The 21,734-nt window shown below is 53.3% G+C and overlaps 1 long non-coding RNA gene across 1 annotated transcript; it reads right to left on the bottom strand.

The window, feature by feature from the left end:
- Positions 1-1,089: 1,089 nt before the first annotated feature.
- On the bottom strand, positions 1,090-21,728 carry LOC311190107. Its single transcript, XR_014617189.1, has 4 exons — positions 21,678-21,728; positions 12,046-12,136; positions 7,444-7,509; positions 1,090-1,140 (listed from the first exon to the last, which is right to left on the bottom strand). It is a non-coding gene; the product is annotated as an uncharacterized lncRNA (long non-coding RNA).
- Positions 21,729-21,734: the final 6 nt, after the last annotated feature.

Below are 21,734 nucleotides of genomic sequence, written 5' to 3'. Positions count from 1 at the left end.
TCTGAAACCAAAGCTGGATTTCCTCTGTTTGGGTAGGAAGAATATATTACAGGATCCCAGAATCACAGGGTTGGAAAAGCCCTTTAAGCTCCTGGAGTCCAACCATCCCTGTCCTGTGCTGACCCAGATCTCTCAGCACCTCATCTCCCCCCTGTTCAACACCCCCAGGGCTGGGGAGTCAGCCCCCTCCCTGGGCAGCCTGTGCCACAGCCCCACAACTCTGCCAGGGAAGAACTTTGCCCTCCCAGCTGAGCTGACCCTGCCCTGGGGCAGCTTGAGCCCATTGCCCCTTGGCCCATCTCCTGGCCCCTGGCTGCAGAGACCATCGCCCACCTCTCTGCACCCTCCTGGCAGGGCAGGGGAGGTGGGGAGAAGGGCTCCCCTCAGCCTCCTCTGCTCCAGGCTCAACACCCCCAGCTCCCTCAGCTGCTCCTCAGAGGATTTGCCCTCCAGCCCCTTCCCCAGCCTGGTTGCCCTTCTCTGCACTCGCTCCAGGACCTCCCTGTCCTTCTGATGCTGAGGAGCCCAGAACTGGACCCAGCACTGGAGCTGCAGCCTCCCCAGTGCCCAGCCCAGGGGCACAATCCCTGCCCTGGCCCTGTGGCCACGCTGGCTCTGACACAAGCCAGGCTGCCCTTGGCCTTCCTGGCCCCCCGGGCACACTGCTGGCTCCTGGGCAGTCCCAGTCCCCCCACACCCCCAGGTCCTTCTCCCCAGCAGCTCTCCAGCCGCTCTGCCCCAGCCTGTAGCGCTGCTGGGGGTCGGGGTGTCCCATGGGCAGGACTCTGCCCTTGGCCTGGTTCAACCTCATAATTTAGAGCAACGAATCTCAGATAGTAAATAAAACTCTTCTCCAGGAGGAGGGCTCAAGAACTGAAGGCAGAGATGAAGAATGAAGAAAGCCTGGAGTACCTGGTGCTGGAATTTTGTGGGATCCCGACTGCTCACAGGGACCACGCTCCCGTACACGTGCAATTCCCGGATGATGGATACGCCTCCTTTCAGCTCCGGTCTGAAGGATTCCTCTGAGCACTTCCGCAGTCGTAGGAGGCCAACAAGGATATCCTGCTCTGGATCTTCATAGGAGAGGAAGGTTTCCCAGCCACCATTGGCCACATAATCTCTTCTGACTAACTCGATCTGGTCAAAGAGAAGAGCTGATGGTGAATCCAAAGAGGGAAACATGAAAAACTTTACTACTAATATTTAAGCAAAATGTTGAACAGACCAAAAGCAATTTCATGGATCCATAAACTATTATGATTCAGAGAAAACATGAAGCAGTTCCTTAAAGGCCAATTTAATTCCAGATGGATTTCGGCGGCGCTGGGTAAGAGCTGCTGTTACTGCAGCCACGTCAAAGATAAACCACCCAACCCTTTCAGCAGGAATGTACTGGCCAGTGGGACAGGGTGAGTCTCCTGTGCCTATCTGCAGACCTTCACCCAGGGCTGGGAGGCCACATGTTGCCTGTCCAGAACTCACTGAACAGCCATGTGTCTCGTCTTACTCAAGCTGCTCGGCACTGCGAGGTCAATGGGGGCAGCAAGTCTGACCTACAGCCAAGGGACTCACTCAGAGTGACATTCAGCTGCAGTTACAAACTTCACAGCATCCTAGTTTGGGTGGGAAGGGATCTCAGAGTTCCCCAGTGCCCCCTCTGCCATGGGAAGGGACACCCCCACCCCAGCCCAGGGTGCCCCATCCCTTGAGCCTTGCCAGGGATCCAGGGGCAGCCCCAGCTTCTCTGGGCACCCTGTGCCAGGGCCTCCCCCCTCCCCAGAAGGATTTCTGCCTCCCAGCCCCTCTCCATCCCCCTGCTACAGCTGAAGGCCATTCCCCTGGGCCTGGCCCTCCCTGCCCTGGGCACCATCCCCTCTCCAGCTCTCCTGGAGCCCCTCCAGGGATGGGAAGGGGCTGGGAGCTCTCCCCAGCAGCAGCCTTCTCTTCTCTGGGCTGAGCCAGCCCAGCTCTCCCAGCCTGGCTCCAGAGCAGAGGGGCTCCAGCCCTCCCATCATCTCTGGGGCTCCTGGGGACTGGCTCCCACAGCTCCATGTCCTCCTTGTCCTGGGGACCCCCGAGCTGGAGGCAGCGCTGCCGGGGGGTCTGTGTCCCAGAGTGGAGCAGAGGGCAGAATCCCCCTTTCCAGCCCTGCTGGTCCCACTGCTGGGGATGCAGCCCAGGACACGGGGGGCTTTCAGGGCTGCCAGCACACACTGCCAGCTCACATGGAGCTTCTCATCCCTGACCACCCCCAAGCCCTTCTCCTCAGGGCTGTTGTCCATCCCAACAGTACATTACAGGATCGATCCCTACACACACCTTGCCATGCTCATCCCAGCACTACCACAAAGCCCAGGACCTCAGTATTTTCCTGCAAATCCTCTAATACCCCAAAAGCCATGAATTAAAGATTTGTTTACAGAAGAGCCGTAAGGGATGCTGTCTCCTGCCTGCTTTGCTCCATGACGAAGCCTGGGTGAACGCAGCTCACAGTTAAATCCCTTCCTGAGTGCAGAGGGAGGCTCATTTCAGCGCTGACGTACGGCTCGCGGGGCAACGCGCCCAAGCAGCTGGCTGCCAATGTGCCAAGTTCTCCAAGGGCACAACTCCACTCCAGCTTGTGTGTCAGGATAGGTGACACACACTGAGCTGGGTGCACCATTAGGTACACAACACCTCTAGCAAAGGAGAAATGTAGAGGAAAGTAAAAGAATAGGAGATATTTAAAAAAAAACCACCCTGATTTGACAGTGATTTCATAGAATCACAGAGTGCTTTGGATTGGGAGGGACCTAAAGATCATCAAGTCCCAAACCCCTGCCAAGGGCAGGGACACCTCCCACCAGACCATGGTGCCTCAAGTCCCATCCAACCTGCCCTTAGAATCATAGAATCATAGAATGGTCTGGGTTGGAAGGGACCCCAAGGATCACAGAGCTCCAACCCCCTGCCACAGGCAGGGACACCAACCTCCAGGCCTGGAGCTACACAAGGGTGCCCAGGGCCCCAGCCAACCTGGCCTTGAACACCCCCAGGGATGGGGCACCCACCCCCTCTCTACGCAGCCTGTGCCAGGGCCTCACCACCCTCAAAGGGAAGTTTCTTCCTAATATCCAATCTAAATCTACCCCTTTCCAATTTAAACCCATTCCCCCTCATCCTGTCACTCCTGGCCCTTCTAAAAAGTCCCTCCCCAGCTTTTTTGTAGCCTTTTCAGGGACTGGAAGGTGCTCTAAGATCTCCCTGGAGTCTTCCCTTCTCCAGGCTGAACCAGCCCAACTCTCCCAGCCTGGCTTCACAGCAGAGCTGCTCCAGCCCTCTGGTCATCTTCGTGGCCTCCTCTGAACCCGCTCCAACAGTTCCAAGTCCTTCTTGTGTTGGGGACTCCAGAACTGGACCCAGCACTGCAGGTGGAGTCTCACTCTAAGGGCAGTAGAGGGGCACTTCTATGTGGAAAAGCAGTCAGACTCCAGCTTGCTGCTAAGGCATCAGAAGAACAGAGAACATGATTAAAGACTGTGTGTGCCAAGAGTTTGAAACAGCAAGGCTGGACATCAGCTGGAGCCAAACCATATAAAACCCACGGCCCCATCACTTGTCCTCCAGCAGGGACTAGATGCCCTGTTATGCCCACAGCCAGTCCAAAAGCCACTTGTAGGCAGAGATGCAGAAAGATGGAGGAACCTTCACTAGGAGGCTTTGTGTGCATTTGTATCCCATCATAAGCACAACATAAGCTGACGTGCTCAGAGAAGTCCCTATTGGATCAAGTCCTTTGTTCTTCCCTGGGCACAGAGGGTCCTGGGATACATGAATCCCCTTGAAGGCTCTGCAGAGACTTGGGAGATGTAAAAACCTTTTCCTTCTGGGATACCAGTAATAAAGGCAGGGAAAGCCAGCCTGGTCAGCTGGTGCACAGCAGCACCACCCTCTGCTCTGGGGAAGAACACCCCACACCAGGATCACCAAGTCCATATGCAATCCTACCACATGCCCGGCACTGTCCACTTTAAACTTACTTTGAAAAACAAAGCCAGCTGCAGGTTACACTCCTCACAGACCTAAACCAGCTACTCCCAGCTTCCAAAGAAAATACAAACCCACTTACTGCTACTACAACTCTGTATCAAGATCCTTCTCCTGCTGCAACTCCCCTGCCGCCTCCTCGCAGGAGCAGCAGCTTCTACATCGTTACACCTTCTGCTTGAACACTACTGTAGGCTGGTACTGGTAACAGAGCTGTCAGTGCCCCATGCCTTTCAAAACCTGTCAATCCAACGTCTCTCTGCAGCTACAATTCACCAGAGGATTTTTAAGGCTGTTACGTAGCGCTACGCGGCTGGAACCATTCGGAGAGCAAGGCAGTACCTCCTGCTGCCACAGGGAAAGGCTGCTCATTGAAAAGGCAGCTTAGAGACAGCTCTGTAAATCATAGAATCATAGAATGGTCTGGGTTGGAAGGGACCCCAAGGATCACAGAGCTCCAACCCCCTGCCACAGGCAGGGACACCAACCTCCAGGCCTGGAGCTACACAAGGGTGCCCAGGGCCACAGCCAACCTGGCCTTGGACACCCCCAGGGACGGGGCACCCACCCCCTCTCTGGGCAGCCCCTTCCAGCCCCTCACCACTCTCTCTGCAAAGAACTTCCCCCCCAGTCTCTCCTCTCCCCCTTCCCTCCTCCAGCTTCACTCCAGCCCCTTGTCCTGCCAGTCTCTGCCCTTTAACAAGCCCATTCCCCTCCTGTTCCTGGGGTCCCTTCAGGGAAGGGGAGGCTGCACTGAGGTCCCCCCACAGCCTTCTCTTCTCCAGGCTGACCCAGCCCAGCTCCCTCAGCCTCTCTCTGTAGGGAATAACCAACTACAGGCAAGAAATCTACTTACAAATTGATGTTTGTACAAAAAAGAACTACTTTTAAAAGCAGACACACCACCACTGTTACATAAATCTGGACAGCCTGGTGCTCCTGAACAGAGAGAAGCTGCGTAACACGGAGCTAATTACAGCAAGAGATTCGTTTAGTTTAGATCTGGCACGATATCCTCTCTTATCAAGAGGGCACATTGTTTATTCACGAAGCCAAGCAAAACATCTCACCTTGTCATGAGGCTAAAGCCCATGAAGAATGAGCCCATCTTCAGAATATTCCTCTCACTTGCTGTCAGGATAAATTCTGCGAAGACTGGATAATGACATCCTCCTGCCACTCAGATGGATGAGTGGAACAAAGGGAATTTTCAACATAACCATGCTTTGAAAACCCTGTGATAAGCTATTTGCTAACTACTCCCTGAATTTACAATTTAAATTAGATTAGTGCTGCTGACAATAGACATCTTGGGGAGATGTTTCGTGAGGTGACCGTAGATGAGTCAGTGGCAGCAGAGCATGAAAGGCTGCGTGGACTATGTATGACCGATGCCATGCAGGCTGGGTTCTTGATGAAATCTGGTAAGAACAAGAGGATTTGTTTGGGATTGTTATAGCTGATTCCTGTTCTGTGAGATGGGAAGTACTGGCCTCCATCCAAACTCACATAGTGACAGGAGAAAAGCAGGACGTGGCTCCCAGTGATCTCTGATGAGCAAAGTGAGAACGTCTTTCAGATGCTGACCTCAGAGGGTACTCATGCTGCTTCACTTCTGGCATCAAAGTCAGCCCTTCTCTGAAGCCTACATAGTCAGCAGAGGTTCCAAAGCACAAGTAAGAGGAGCACCATTAGGAATCTCTCTCTGAGCTGCTGCATGGAATTACATGGTTGGAAAAGACCTTTGAGATCATCAAGTCCAACCTTACCCATCCTCTACTAACCTATATCTCTGAGCACCCCATCTACCCGGCTTTCAAATCCATCCAGGGTTGGTGACTCAACCCCTGCCCTGGGCAGCCTGTCCCAGGGCTCCCTCACCCTCACTGGGAAGAAGTTCTTCCCCACATTGGGGGGAACTCCCTGGGCTTCAACTTGAGCCCATCGCCCCTTGTCCTGTCCCCACAGACACTGAGCAGAGGCTGCCCATGGCCCCCTGGGTCCCACCCTTCAGCTCTTGATCCCCAGTGATCAGATCCCCTCTCAGGCTCTTCTCTGCAGGCTGAACAGCCCCAGCTCCCTCAGCCTTTCCTCCCAGGGGAGATGCTCCAGGCCCTTCAGCATCTCTGTCCCTCCTCTGGACTCTCTCCAGGAGATCCCTGGCTGTTTGACCCCAGGGAGCCCAGCACTGGACACAACACTCCAGGTGGGGCCTGACCAGGGCAGAGCAGAGGGGGAGGACCTCCTCCTCTGACCTGCTGCCCATACATTAACACATACATACAGGTGCTGAAGTGTATTTACATATATGCATAAAGGCTGCCAGCTCATCTTGCTAACCATTCACTCCGGTTCAGGACAGACCGTGGTGTTACCAGTATTCTCTAAATCCAGATTCAGAATGGGGAGGGAGAGAAGGGAATGCAGCTCTTCCAACAGAGCAGCACAAACACCCAACCAACCGCCAGCTGCAGTCGGTTTATTGAACCTGGTACCAGTCCATAAATTTCAACACATGACTGTGTCCAAACCAAAGCCACCCAGAGCTGCCACAAATACACATGGAAAATTGGAGACAGCTACCAAGGCAAACCACAGGATGGGATGTGCAACAAATGGGGCCAAATGCCTCCACACAGAATCCCAGGGTTGGAAAAGCCCTTTAAGCTCCCTGAGTCCAACCACCCCTGTCCTGTGCTGACCCAGATCTCTCAGCACCTCATCTCCCCCCTGTTCAACACCCCCAGGGCTGGGGACTCAGCCCCCTCCCTGGGCAGCCTGTGCCACAGCCCCACAACTCTGCCAGGGAAGAACTTTGCCCTCCCAGCTGAGCTGACCCTGCCCTGGGGCAGCTTGAGCCCATTGCCCCTTGGCCCATCTCCTGGCCCCTGGCTGCAGAGACCATCGCCCACCTCTCTGCACCCTCCTGGCAGGGCAGGGGAGGTGGGGAGAAGGGCTCCCCTCAGCCTCCTCTTCTCCAGGCTCAACACCCCCAGCTCCCTCAGCTGCTCCTCAGAGGATTTGCCCTCCAGCCCCTTCCCCAGCCTGGTTGCCCTTCTCTGCACTCGCTCCAGGACCTCCCTGTCCTTCTGATGCTGAGGAGCCCAGAACTAGACCCAGCACTGAAGCTGCAGCCTCCCCAGTGCCCAGCCCAGGGGCACAAGCCCTGCCCTGGCCCTGTGGCCACGCTGGCTCTGACACAAGCCAGGATGCCCTTGGCCTTCCTGGCCCCCCCGGGCACACTGCTGGCTCCTGGGCAGTCCCAGTCCCCCCACATCCCCAGGTCCTTCTCCCCAGTGGCTCTCCAGCCACTCTGCCCCCACCTGTAGCGCTGCTTGGGGTCCTTATGTCCCAAAGGTATGGTACAATTTGTGACAGAAACAAGAAAAGAGAAAAGAAATAGATAAACCTCACCTGATATGGTCTGACTTTATGGTGGATTTCTTGAATTCCAACCTCTCTTGTCCTTATGTCGCGACACTACGGAAAGAAAGGGGGGGGACGGGTGGAAATGAAACATTAAACTTGGAATCACACAGATTTCCAGTCACCTATTGGGTTTAAAACTAAACCTAAATAGCACAAAGTGGCAGGGATGAATTTCAAATGGGTAGGCTTCAGAATCAAAAGGCTCACCGATCCATCCCTAACACACCCGGAGGAAGCGGCCGCGGCGCTAAGTGGAAAGGCATGCTGGCAAAAATCAATTCACTGAGCAACCATTATGGCTCCTGAGGAAACCTACCCTTTGATTCCCAGGCAGCAGGGGCTGGTGGCAAAGCCAACGTACTTAATAACAGAGGGGAAAATAAAAAGGAAGATTTTGGCATAATCCATCTTTGCCTTACACTGGGAAGGTCTAACACTGGGAAAATCTGTGCCAAGGCACCAGAGAGCCCTTAAATATCCAGATTGTAACTACAGCAACACTTTTGTTGCTCTTCCATGAGAGATGTTGCAGGAGCCATCCCCAGGTATCAGAAGGTAAAGCATCTGCAGCCTCACTGAGGTTTGGGACCAGGGATGGAGAAAGAGGCATCCAAGAGAAATCCTCCCTCCCTTCCAAGGAAGATGGAGGAGATGAGGCTCCAAGCTCAACTCTTGAGAGATGGGCTGTAGCTTATGAGAGCTGAGCAATTTGGAGCCTGCTCACATAAACAAACAGTGAATATGCAGAAGAACTTCTTCCCAGTGAGGGAGCCCTGGGACAGGCTGCCCAGGGGGGTGTGGAGTCTCCTTCTCTGGAGAGATTCAAGATCCATCTGGATGCCGACCTGTGCGCCCTGTCCTAGGGACCCTGCTTTGGGAAGGAAAGTAAGCTCTGCTCTGAAAGCACCCACACCTCCCCACCCAGCCATTTCCAAAAGCCAGGCTCTTAGGGAAAAAAATGTGTGAAAATCCAATTCACACAGAAACTTGGGAGTCCTTTGAACCAGCACAGCTCTGTCTCATGGCCTGTCCTTCTCTGGATGCTTTTAACTCCATTATCAGCAGAAAAACACTGGGGTTGTGTTTGGCTGTTTTCAGAGCGGGCTACAGTAAAACAAGGACTTGCTGTTGAACCAGGATTCCAGAGCTGACAGACCCTTCTCTGCTTTACAATGTCCCAGCTACAGAAGCAGCATGGGAAAAGGCAGAGAAAGACCCACTAGGAGTTGGAAGGGACCTCCTGAACTCATCAGGTCCAACCCCCTGCCCAAGCAGGGTCCCTAGGACAGGGGCTGGAATCTCTCCAGAGAAGGAGACTCCACACCCCCTGGGCACCCTATCCCAGGGCTCCCTCACCGTCACTGGGAAGAAGTTCTTCCCCACATTGGGGGGAACTCCCTGTGCTCCAAAGATTCCTTCAAGTTCCTTCCTTGCCTTGGCCTTCTCCTCTCTCTTTTTCCAGGCTGAGAGAGGAGGACCAACGTGTATTTATAGCCATCTCCTCCAACACAAGAACAACCCGACGCTCCGAGCGCCGTTGCATCACACTGGTTCCTCACTCCACCAGCTGCAGCATTTCTGCCTCACTAAATTAAAATCTATAATCATCTCCACAGCAGAGATATTTCCAGACTTGGTTCTTCTAAAAGTGGTGATTGCCAGGCGGTTCAGCTCAGTCCTCACTGCCCTGGATCAGCTATCCCTGCTTCTCCAGCTGGTCCCCATCAGGTTCAGATCAAATGATGTGGGTTTTAGGATCAAACCTAAGGAAGAGTTCACCAGGAGCTAAAGAGCTCTATCAAAGAGGCTTAGCTGCACTGTGGAGGTTGTCTCCCCTGCCTGGTTTTGGAGTGACAAAGTCAGCAGGAGGGATGGAAGCTTCTGCGGGTGGCAAAGCTGTTTGCCAGCTCCCAGTTTGCTGCTGGAGAGAGACTGGGAGGGATGATTGAAGGAGAAAGTCCAGGGCATGAGCTTAGGAGAGATTAAGCAGTATGGCAAGCTCAGCTGGGAGGAAGATGATCTGGAGTTTATTTTCTGAGCTTTTGTACTGCAACCACAAGATCCAAGTGGAACAGGAAAGGCAAGAAGGAGCCAGACACAACCTGGAGAGGTGTCCACGTTACATACCAAATACACCTGCCAGCAGCACAAGTTGAGATGGGACTACAGGAACACATGCAGTAGCCAAGGATTGTACCACTGCTGAACACAGGAATGCTGCAAAACCTCCCCTAGACAAGGTGAGGCAGGGAGAGGGAGTGCTGAATCCCAACAGGGATGCACAGAGCAGTAATGGGGAGGACCTGCCCCTGCCTGGACATCAGGACACCAAAGCAACTGAACCTCTTTGGGACAATCTTGAGGAACATGGGGTTTGTGTGGTTATTTCATAGAATCATAGGATGTATCAGGTTGGAAGGGACCTTCAAAGGCCATCCAGTCCCACCCTGTAGTGAGCAGGGACATCTTCACTAGAGCAGGGTGCTCAGAGCCCCATCCACCCTGACCTTGAATGTCTCCAGGGATGGGGCCTCCACCACCTCTCTGGGCAGCCTGTCCCAGTGTCCCACCACCCTCAGAGGGAAGAACTTTGCCCTGACACCCACCCTAAATCTCCCCTTTCCCAGTTTAACCCATCCCCCCTCGTCCCATCGCTCCCTGCCCTGGGGAACAGTTCTTCCCCAGCTTCCTACAGGCACCTCTCAGGGGTTGGAAGGGGCTCTAAGGTCCCCTGGAGCCTTCTCTTCTCCAGGCTGACCCAGCCCAGCTCTCCCAGCCTGGCTTCACAGCAGAGCTGCTCCAGCCCTTGGGTCATTTTTGGGGCCTCCTCTGGCCCCTCTCCAACAGGTCCATGTCCTCCCTGTGCTGAGGGCTCCAGAGCTGGACCCAGCACTGCAGGTGAGGTCTCCCCAGAGCAGAGCAGAGCAGAGGGGCAGAATCCCCTCTCTCATCTGCTGCCCACACTGCTGGGGATGCAGCCCAGGATGGGGTTGGCCTTGTGGGCTGCAGATGCACATTGGTGGCTCCTGTCCAGCTTCTCCCCCACGAGTCCCCCCAAGTCCTTTCCCTCAGGGCTGCTCTCCAGCACATCCTCTCCTGCCCTGTACGGATCACGGGGGTTGTCCTGACCCAGGGGCAGGACCCTGCCCTTGGCTTTGTTGAACCTCATGAGGTTCCCCTGGGCCCCCTTCTCCATTTCTGCCTTGGAACCTGGGTATCCCAAGAAAGGCAGAACTTGGACACAGCTTTGCTGGAGCATCTGAAACAGGGGCTAATAACTGGGGTTTGGAGGGAGGCTCAAACAGGGAGCTGTGTCAGAGCAGCACGAGGGGCACCACAAATGTCAGCTGCCAGAGCCACCTTCCAAGAAGAATCAAGACTGGGTATACATCCCTCCTGCTGACTTCAAATAGAAAGTCAATTCCTCCCTCCCCCTCCTTCTCTCCGCCCCCGCTCGTATTTTTATTTGACCTTAGAAATATCAAGAATATCAAGTCTCATTTGTTTGTGCTGAAATCTCTCTTTGCAAGATTTCTCTGGCCTCAGCCTAAGAGCTTTTCTTCCAATTGTTCAGGCAAGTAAGTGCCTGCGTGGGAAAAAGAAAGGAAGGAGAATTTCTAATAGCATAAATTAAACAGAAACCTTCCTGCCTCCTCTCTGATTTAAAGGTTTCTGTTAAAAAATGGAATATCACAAACTAGTTACCAAGGACCTTCGGGAAGGAGGTGAAAGTGCTGAACTAAAAGTCAACCAAACAACCTGAGCTTTTCATCACGGTGCTTTTTAGTCATTAACTTCATGGTTTGTTTGCAAGACCTTTGCAGATCGTTTCAATTCAGTGGTAAACCAGCTCCTGCTGTGTCTTAGAGAATCAGAGAATCCCAGACTGGGCTGGGTTGGGAAGGACCCCAAGGGTCCCAGAGCTCCAACCCCCTGCCACAGGCAGGGACACCAACCTCCAGGCCTGGAGCTACACAAGGGTGCCCAGGGCCCCAGCCAACCCCCAGGGACAGGGCACCCACCCCCTCTCTGGGCAGCCCCTTCCAGCCCCTCACCACTCTCTCTGCACAGAACTTCCCCCCAGTCTCTCCTCTCCCCCTTCCCTCCTCCAGCTTCACTCCAGCCCCTTGTCCTGCCAGGCTCTGCCCTTTAACAAGCCCATTCCCCTCCTGTTCCTGGGGTTCCTTCAGGGACGGGGAGGCTGCAGTGAGGTCCCCCCACAGCCTTCTCTTCTCCAGGCTGACCCAGCCCAGCTCCCTCAGCCTCTCTCCATGGGGAGCTGCTCCAGCCCTCTGAGCATCCCCGGGGCTCCTCTGACCCCTCTCCAACAGCCCCACATCTTCCTTGTGTTGGGCCCCAGCTCTGGCCACAGGACTCCAGCTGGGGAGGGGAGGGCAGAGAGGGACAATCCCCTCCCTGTCCCTGCTGCCACCCCTCTGCTGATGGAGCCCAGGATCCCATCGGCCTTCCCAGCTGCCAGAGCCACTGCTGGCTCAGGTTAAGTCTTCTGGCCATTGTTCTTCTCTCTGCTATTTGGTGTGAAGTCACCAAGCAGCTCTCCCTTGATACCAAGTGACAAATATTTACCTGTGTCCCAAGATCTTTCATCCTGGCCAAGGCGAGCTCCCTCAGGTTCCCGTGCTCCACTCCAGAGCTGACCAGTGGCATCGGGATATCTCTGCAAGTAAGGGGAGAAACAAAGACCTCAAAGAACTGCATTAGCAGCCAGTAGATCATGAAGCATCATTACAGTCACCTAAGCTAAGATGCTAAATAGCAGACCACAGAACGTAGCTGAATTACCTTTGTTTCAAGGCTTTGGTTGCAGGAGAAATAACCCAGGCAAAACACAATGAAAAGCAGGAGACAAATGAAAGGGAAAAGCTACAGATTTTGTTTTAGAAAAAAGCCTGAAGACCAAAGACTTAAACAATCCTGAGGAATAAGTGACGATTTTGTCCTTGGTTCTTCACCTGAGAGTCTGCAGGATGAGAATAAAAGCATCATCCAGCTGTGCCTGTGCTTTGTCCAGGGACTCAGAATCCCAGAATCCCAAGGTTGGAAAAGCCCTTTAAGCTCCTGAAGTCCAACCATCCCTGTCCTGTGCTGACCCACATCTCTCAGCACCTCATCTCTCCCCTGTTAAACACCCCCAGGGCTGGGGACTCAGCCCCCTCCCTGGGCAGCCTGTGCCACAGCCCCACAACTCTGCCAGGGAAGAACTTTGCCCTCCCAGCTGAGCTGACCCTGCCCTGGGGCAGCTTGAGCCCATTGCCCCTTGGCCCATCTCCTGGCCCCTGGCTGCAGAGACCATCGCCCACCTCTCTGCACCCTCCTGGCAGGGCAGGGGACGGGGGGAGAAGGTCTCCCCTCAGCCTCCTCTCCTCCAGGTCAGATGCTCTTTGCTGGTGTCTCCAGCAGCAGGTATCATGATGGGGAACCAGACCTCATCGTTCTGCAGCCTCCAAGTTGAACATCCATCGGGGTAAATTCATCAGCATGACAAGATTTGACACTGGGATGCTACTGCTTAAAGGTGAATAATTTCTATCTGGCAAATGATTTGCAGCAGCTCCCAGCCAGAAAGCCCAGGGCCTTCCTACAGGACATAAATCAGGAGTCTGCAAAGGGCAGAACTCCTTACTGAGGCTCTCCGAGGGAGGTTCAGAAGTGAAATTTGAAAGCAAGACCAGGGTTGGCCTCTCCACTGCCTTCCAGGGCAGTTTGTCCATCTAGAGATACAGAAAGCAGGACAGCACCCCTAAGGAAAGGAGGATTTATGCACCCCAATCCAGCTGGCAAAGAAACATGGGGATTGTGGCACATCCCACTCCCTGTCTATCTAAAGCTGTGCTGTATGTTGATTCCAAAAGCCTCTCTCTCTCCCTGCTCAAAGTCAACCCTGGCACCACAAATGCACCACAGTGTAATCCAAACCCCATCAGATCTTCTCCAGGGAAATAAGGACTACACAAGTGTGAAAGATACTCAGAACACTGTACATTGGTCTCCAAACGGGGCTCAAACACCCCTTGGTGAGTATTGCTCCTCTTTAGCTCCACAAGCATTCGACAAGGAACAGAGTATCACAAGAAAGCCACAGAGAGAACAGAATGGTTCAGGGAATTGGTAATGTAATTAGCTTAATCCAGCTTGGTTCAGTAGTAATTGAAAGTCATCACCATCTAGCAGCTGTCTGATGGCCTCTGTAAAATGTAGTAATTGATCCCTTTGGTTCCTGGAGGACCTGCATTCCCACCATGGGCCCCATTAACAATTCCTAGCTTGGGCAGTAGCTGAAGATGAAGCTCTTCAAAGGTCTAAAAAATCAGATCTTTATGCTGCTTCAGCCTCACAGAATCCCAAGGTTGGAAAAGCCCTTTAAGCTCCTGGAGTCCACCCGTCCCTGTCCTGTGCTGACCCAGATCTCTCAGTACCTCACTGAAGCCTGAGATGCTGGCAAGGAGGGGTGGGGAGGGAAGAAAAGGAGTTTTCTTTTACTATTAAGAATGAAAACAAAGGCTTTGAGACTCCAGAGTTCTCCTCCCATTTCAGCATCCTGCTCCAATTTCCATTCAACCTCCCCCTGCAGAGCGATGGGCCAGCGTTTTGCTTCCATCCCCTCTTTTCCCCACTCCTTTTTTTTCCTCCATAAAGCCAAAGGGTCTCTGAAAAATTCCTCACCTCTTCAAACCACGTGCCAAAAAGCTGGAGGCAAAATGCAATTAGCCAATGGGTTCACTGGTTCAGGTGGATTTTCTTCCAACCCAGCCAACACAACCATGCATGCAAGAGCTGCAATTAGAGGGAATGAGCACTTCACATGGTGACTAAGGGACATGCCAGAGGAGAAGGGTGTTTTCACCAGGGTATGTTAGACCCACAGTGATAATCTAACTAAATCCTTTTCTTCTACTTGGAATGACTCCAAAAAAGGCAGGCTGTATGTAGTTTCCCTAGGAGGACACAGAGAGGGCTATGAAGATGATGAAAGGTCTGGAGCATCTCCCCTGGGAGGAAAGGCTGAGGGAGCTGGGGCTGTTCAGCCTGGAGAGAAGAGCCTGAGAGGGGATCTGATCACTGGGGATCAAGAACTGAAGGGTGGGACCCAGGGGCCATGGGCAGCCTCTGCTCAGTGTCTGTGGGGACAGGACAAGGGGCGATGGGCTCAAGTTGGAGCCCAGGGAGTTCCCCCCAATGTGGGGAAGAACTTCTTCCCAGTGAGGGTGAGGGAGCCCTGGGACAGGCTGCCCAGGGGGTGTGGAGTCTCCTTCTCTGGAGAGATTCCAGCCCCTGTCCTAGGGACCCTGCTTGGGCAGGGGGTTGGTCCCCATGGGCTCTGGGGAGCCCTTCCAATCCGTGATTCTGTGACTCTGTTTCCCAGTGGAGATGTCTGTGAAGATGGATTCCTTCTGTGTGATTTATGGGCAGTTAGTGGTGTCCTGCAGATCTTCCCTTCCATCTAGCAGTGCCTGCTGGGCTGTGTTTCTCTCACGGATGGAGGCAGCTCTGGATAGTTTCTGTCACCCCGTTTCTCTTCCAGTTGTGCCACGTTCACCTCAAAACACCCTTCCACTTTTCTGCTTTGATTTCCCTGACAGGCTCTGACTCTGAGGAGATACACCCCCAGCTCCCTCAGAGGATTTGCCCTCCAGCCCCTTCCCCAGCCTGGTTGCCCTTCTCTGCACTCGCTCCAGGACCTCCCTGTCCTTCTGATGCTGAGGAGCCCAGAACTGGACCCAGCACTCCAGCTGCAGCCTCCCCAGTGCCCAGCCCAGGCACCTACTGATGTCTACATCAGTACCAGGGCTTTGGATAAATCCAGAGTCAGCTCTGAGCTAGTAAATGAAGTGTTGGCAATAAAAGAGAGATTACAACACAGAGTAAGCAGAGCCTCTCTCATCTGCCTACCAGGGAGAGAAATGAAAATCCAAATGGGAAAAGCAAAGGAAAAGGCAAGGAATGGGTTTTCCATCCCCACTTCAGATGAGGGCAGAGTATTTAACTAAGGACCCTGCACCCCCCACGAGCACACACACTAACTGCCTCTTCTGAATAGCCCCAGGCCAGCATGGTACCAGTGATTTTAGGACTTGTTAAAATGCTAAACAAATTCTGGGATCTGGGGAATTAAATCCTGACCTTATTAAAGTTAATGTGCCGTTTGCCAGCAGCTTCAAGCAGCCCATTTAATCTTCTATTTTGCAAACATTTTGCATTACTTAAGACACTCTTGAAGGAGCTGATTGCAGCACACACTGAAAGTCTAAAGACCTCGAGTCCCCTCTCAGCTCTGCCTTGACATGAGCTCAGTGGAGTAAGGTGGTTTATTCCTTCATACCCACATCACCCCGTCAGTACAGTGAAAATAACGTTCATACAAACCACTGAGATCCACAGAAGAGAAAGTCTGAAGGTGTGTGGCACCACTCCTGTCTTTTCACACCTTCTCACACACCAAAGCACTCTGGTGATAATGAGATTCAGGACAAATACAGTATTAAGTGTCTCTGACAGCACCCTGGGAGATAGATTCTCCTCCAACCAGCCACTAGGAACAGCATCTTGTTGTAAAATAACCCCCAAATCCCCATATTTAACCTGGTTTCCTGAAGCAGATGGAATATAGATGTTGTACTTGGTGACATGAGCTAGTGTTGGACCTAGTAGGGCTGAGGAGATGGCTGGACTTGGTGATCCTGAAGGCCTTTCTTTTCCAGCCCACACTGTTCTATGGGTGCTACAGTGTTTTTCCCGTGACACCTCTCCTGGGTTGACCCAACTCATTAAATTCTGAGGATGTGATGGACTTACAAGAACACTGAGTCCCTTATGTTTCTTCAAACAGGGAGCAGAGATCCAGTGGTGGTCCTAAGGGCCAGCATAGACGGCTCAGTTTTCTTCTGGTGTGGTTACTACAAAACCAGAAAGCCCTGGGACAGGCTGCCCAGGGGGTGTGGAGTCTCCTTCTCTGGAGAGATTCCAGCCCCATCTGGACACTGCCCTGTCCTAGGGACCCTGCTTTGGCAGGGGGTTGGACCCCATGGGCTCTGGAGGTCCCTTCCAACCCCTGTGACACTGTGAGTCTGTGAAAGCAAATACCAACAGTTGGTCAGTGCACAGAGAGCTGGGGTCAAGTTGTTGTCTGGGCCACAAGCTGAATCCCAGAATCCCAGCCTGGTCTGGGTGAGAAGGGACCTCAAAGCCCATCTGGTCCCATGGCCAGGGACATCCTCTGCTACAGTATGTCACCCAAAGCCCCAAGGATTTTGAGAACTGAAAGAACTGCTGAAATAGAACCTGAAATGAAAGAAGGGAAGGATGGAGTACGCTTGGTAGCAGGGTGGAGGGAGGCAGAAAGAGTCTGGGGCATCAATGGATAATCACAGAATCCCAAGGTTGGAAAAGCCCTTTAAGCTCCTGGAGTCCAACCATCCCTGTCCTGTGCTGCCCCAGATCTCTCAGCACCTCATCTCCCCCCTGTTCAACACCCCCAGGGCTGGGGACTCAGCCCCCTCCCTGGGCAGCCTGTGCCACAGCCCCACAACTCTGCCAGGGAAGAACTTTGCCCTCCCAGCTGAGCTGACCCTGCCCTGGGGCAGCTTCAGCCCATTGCCCCTTGGCCCAGCTCCTGGCCCCTGGCTGCAGAGACCATCGCCCACCTCTCTGCACCCTCCTGGCAGGGCAGGGGAGGTGGGGAGAAGGGCTCCCCTCAGCCTCTTCTTCTCCAGGCTCAACACCCCCAGCTCCCTCAGCTGCTCCTCAGAGGATTTGCCCTCCAGCCCCTTCCCCAGCCTGGTTGCCCTTCTCTGGACATGCTTGGAGGGGAGGGAGAAGGGGAAAGAAGCTGCTCTCCTTCAGTGAGGCAGCGTCGGGAACAGCTCCCAGATGCGTTTGGCAATCCAGCTTTGCCTGTTATTCCCTCCCAGCCACACAATGGCCCTGAAAGCAATTTAGATCAAAGTAATGGCTTTTGGACTTTGTGCTGGAGGTGTAAAAATCTGTAATCACCACAAACAAGTTTCTGATAACAGGAGCTGGTCGGTAAGGAAACAGCTATTCCACTGGAACATAATAACTGACAACCAGATGACAGCTGGATGGAGCCCGCTGCTGTTGGCAGAAGGAATCAGAGTCAAGCTCAGGCACCGAGCAGAGATTTTTCCAAGCCTGTGTTCCTTACAATCACAAGGCTGGAAAAGACCTTTAAGATCATCAAGCCCAACTGTTCCCATCCTAAAGCTAAACCATATCCCTGAGCACCTCATCTGCCCCCAGAGAGTGAGGACTCAGCCCCCTCCCTGGGCAGCCTCTATGCCACAGCCCCACAACTCTGCCAGGGAAGAACTTTGCCCTCCCAGCTGAGCTGACCCTGCCCTGGGGCAGCTTGAGCCCATTGCCCCTTGGCCCATCTCCTGGCCCCTGGCTGCAGAGACCATCGCCCACCTCTCTGCACCCTCCTGGCAGGCCAGGGGAGGTGGGGAGAAGGGCTCCCCTCAGCCTCCTCTTCTCCAGGCTCAACACCCCCAGCTCCCTCAGCTGCTCCTCAGAGGATTTGCCCTCCAGCCCCTTCCCCAGCCTGGTTGCCCTTCTCTGGACTCACTCCAGGACCTCCATGTCCTTCTTATGGTGAGGAGCCCAAAGGAGAAGATCTGCCAGGCTGCAAACTCATGCTGCCCTTTAAGAAGAAACCTGTTGCTTTTAGATACAATTCTGTGGTGATAGGACTCTGAGGGTGGTGGGTCAGGGGCCCAGGCTGCCCAGAGAGGTGGTGGACGCCCCATCTCTGGAGACACTCAAGGTCAGGCTGGATGGGGCTCTGAGCACCCTGCTCTAGTGAAGATGTCCCTGCTCACTGCAGGGGGTGGCTGGATGGGCTTGGAAGGTCCCTTCCCACCAAACGCAGTCTGGGATTCAATGAAGGGATCTTCTGATCCTTGAAACTGCACCTCAGTTACTGCAGACTGCTGGATCACAACCACATTCACAGGTGTCCTGGGTTTGTCCAAGATAGAGTTGATTTCTGTCTAGCAGAGGTGGGATGACATGACTGGGAGCTGGGATGGGAGCAGTGCTGAGACACAGCCAGGACAGGAGACCCAAACTGGCCAAAGAGGGTATCCCATGCCAGCTACATCAAGCTCAACCTAAAGGGGGGCTGGTGGGGGAAGGAGTAGGCAGCTTCATGACATGCAGTTTTGGGGATGGTCTGGTTTTGGGATGTCTCTGAGCTGTATGGCCTGAGCTGTGCAGGTTGCTGAGAAACCACATTGTGCATCACCAGTCTCCTGTATTTTGCTCTAAAGCCCTGTTATTGTTCCATCTCTCTTTACCCATCCTTATCCCAACCCATGAGGTTTGGGTTTGGCTTTATTAGTTTCTTTTTCCCCCCCTTCCTCCCCCAGTTCCCCACAGGCTCCTTCTTAGAGAGCTAGCGTGGTGCTCAGCTCTCAGCTGGGGCAAAGCCACAACAACAGACCTAATCAAGCTTCCCCTTGCTCCTGTTTAGCATCTTTGATAACTCCAGAAAGCTACTCCAGAATCTCACTCCTCACCAAAACCTCCCAGCTTCCTACCTTGGTTTATGCAAGTTTACTTAACTCTCTGCCCACATTGATGTTCTTATGTTTTAAAAGGTTATTTTCCCCCTCTCATAGATTTGCAGAGGGCATTTATGTCCACATTTAGCCCTCAAACAAAAGACTGAAGCTCCTCAGCACATATTTCCACTGTTCTTTTTCTTGAAGATGGGGATTATTCCAGAAAAGGTCTTACCAAAGCCTTGTCTGGCTGCTGCATTAATACTTTTATCTCTAAGAAGAGTTATCTGGAGGAAAAAAAAGCTTTTCATGGCTGGATCCATCAGTGGCTTCTTCATATTACAGACCAAGACATTAAGAACCTTTCCCTTTTGCTATTTTCACATGGTGATCTCACAGTTCACAGAAAAACCCTTCCTGAGTTTGACCACAAGCTTCCCTGAAGTGCATGTCATCCCATCTCAAATCACCCCAGCTCCACCACCACCAGATCCTGCTTGTGCATCCTCTCTCTTCCAGTGATGCTTGGGCAGGTTCAGGTTAGATGTTAAGGAAAAGTTCTTCCCTGAAAAAGCTGGGGGCTGTGACACTGGCTGCCCAGGGAGGGGGCTGAGTCCCCACCCCTGGGGGTGTTTAACAGGGGGGAGATGAGGTGCTGAGAGATCTGGGTCAGCACAGGACAGGGATGGTTGAACTTGATGATCTTAAATGTCTTTTCCAACGTAGTGACTCCGTGATTCCCAGCCCTGCAAGGTTTCCTCAGCACCCTACTACTCTTCATGTCATTTTAAGTGATTACAAAATTGAGGAACATTAGTTCTTAAGTAGGTGTTTAAGAAATTCCCCTAATAACCCCGAGTCCTTCCTTTCTTTGTCAAAGCTACCCAGTGTTTCTGCTTTCAGCTGCTTTCTTCTCAATCACATCTCTCTGCTTCTCCCTGCTCCATCATATTTCCATAGGACATAAAATTCAAAAGTCTTAGAGAAGTCCAGGCAGGTGATATCTAGTGCATGGGGCTCTCTTGTGCTGCATATGCTTGGAGAATTAGGCATTGGCACAGCTTCCAGCTCATGCAGCTGGGAAGCCAACTGAGTATTGTCTGCACATGCAGGACCAGGCAAGTATGGTACAGCTTCCCTTCCTAGTATCAGCCAGATGGAGGAGATAACAGGAGACAAATAACCCAAGGAAAACCCCACACAGAAGATACAGTGCTAAATAGAAGTATTGTCATAGAATCATAGAATCACAGACTGGTCTGGGTTGGAAGGGACCCCAAGGATCCCAGAGCTCCAACCCCCTGCCACAGGCAGGGACACCAACCTCCAGGCCTGGAGCTACACAAGGGTGCCCAGGGCCCCAGCCAACCTGGCCTTGGACACCCCCAGGGACGGGGCACCCACCCCCTCTCTGGGCAGCCCCTTCCAGCCCCTCACCACTCTCTCTGCAAAGAACTTCCCCCCAGTCTCTCCTCTCCCCTTCCCTCCTCCAGCTTCACTCCAGCCCCTTGTCCTGCCAGTCTCTGCCCTTTAACAAGCCCATTCCCCTCCTGTTCCTGGGGTCCCTTCAGGGACGGGGAGGCTGCAGTCAGGTCCCCCCACAGCCTTCTCTTCTCCAGGCTGACCCAGCCCAGCTCCCTCAGCCTCTCTCTGTAGGGGAGCAGCTCCAGCCCTCTGAGCATCCCCGGGGCTCCTCTGACCCCTCTCCAACAGCCCCACATCTTCCTTGTATTATTATCTGTCGTCCTGGGAGGTGAGCACCAGAATTAAGGCAAAACCATAGTACATTTATGAAAACTCTGCAACACCCACAGGGAAAGAAAGGGAGTCTTTGCAGTCAAGAGTAAAAAAAATATAAACCTTGGAGCTGCTGCAATAAATGTAGGAAACTCCACCTGGAGCCAAGAGGCAACTATCAGTATCATTAAAGTACTGCGTGCGCCGCAGCCTGTGCTCTCGTCTGGCCGACAGCAGAAGTGGGGCCTCCAGAAATCTTCATGGTTCTGGGTGAATTAGAGGCAGTTCAATTTCGTAGGATCATAGGAGTTGGAAGGGACCTCCAGAGCCCATGGGGTCCAACCCCCTGCCCAAGCAGGGTCCCTAGGACAGGGGCTGGAATCTCTCCAGAGAAGGAGACTCCACACCCCCTGGGCAGCCTGTCCCAGGGCTCCCTCACCCTCACTGGGAAGAAGTTCTTCCCCACATTGGGGGGAACTCCCTGGGCTCCAACTTGAGCCCATCGCCCCTTGTCCTGTCCCCACAGACACTGAGCAGAGGCTGCCCATGGCCCCCTGGGTCCCACCCTTCAGCTATTGATCCTCAGTGATCAGATCCCCTCTGGGGCTTCTTCTCTGCAGGCTGAACAGCCCCAGCTCCCTCAGCCTTTCCTCCCAGGGGAGATGCTCCAGGCCCTTCAACATCTCTGTCCCTCCTCTGGACTCTCTCCAGGAGATCCCTGGCTGGTTGATCCCAGGGAGCCCAGCACTGGACACAACACTCCAGGTATTTAAGTAGCTTCTCATCCTCCTTGGCCTTTCCCACTCTAAATCGACAGGAAGTAGTTAAGAAAAGTATTTAGTGCCTTAATGATTAAGACTTAATCAGATCTTCCTGTAATTAGAGGAAGAATCCCTCCAGGTGTAAGAGATGAAGGTACAAGACCTGAGACAGAACAATTACCTCTGAACACGGTAGACGCGTGTCCACGGGGGGACAAGAGCCAGGATTCTGGCCACC

Source organism: Gallinula chloropus, assembly GCF_964237585.1.
Source record: "Gallinula chloropus genome assembly, chromosome: 3".
In the NCBI taxonomy this organism is placed as follows: Eukaryota; Metazoa; Chordata; class Aves; order Gruiformes; family Rallidae; genus Gallinula; species Gallinula chloropus.
Note: the sequence above shows the minus strand (reverse complement) of the source record. Positions and strands in the feature narration are given on the sequence as shown.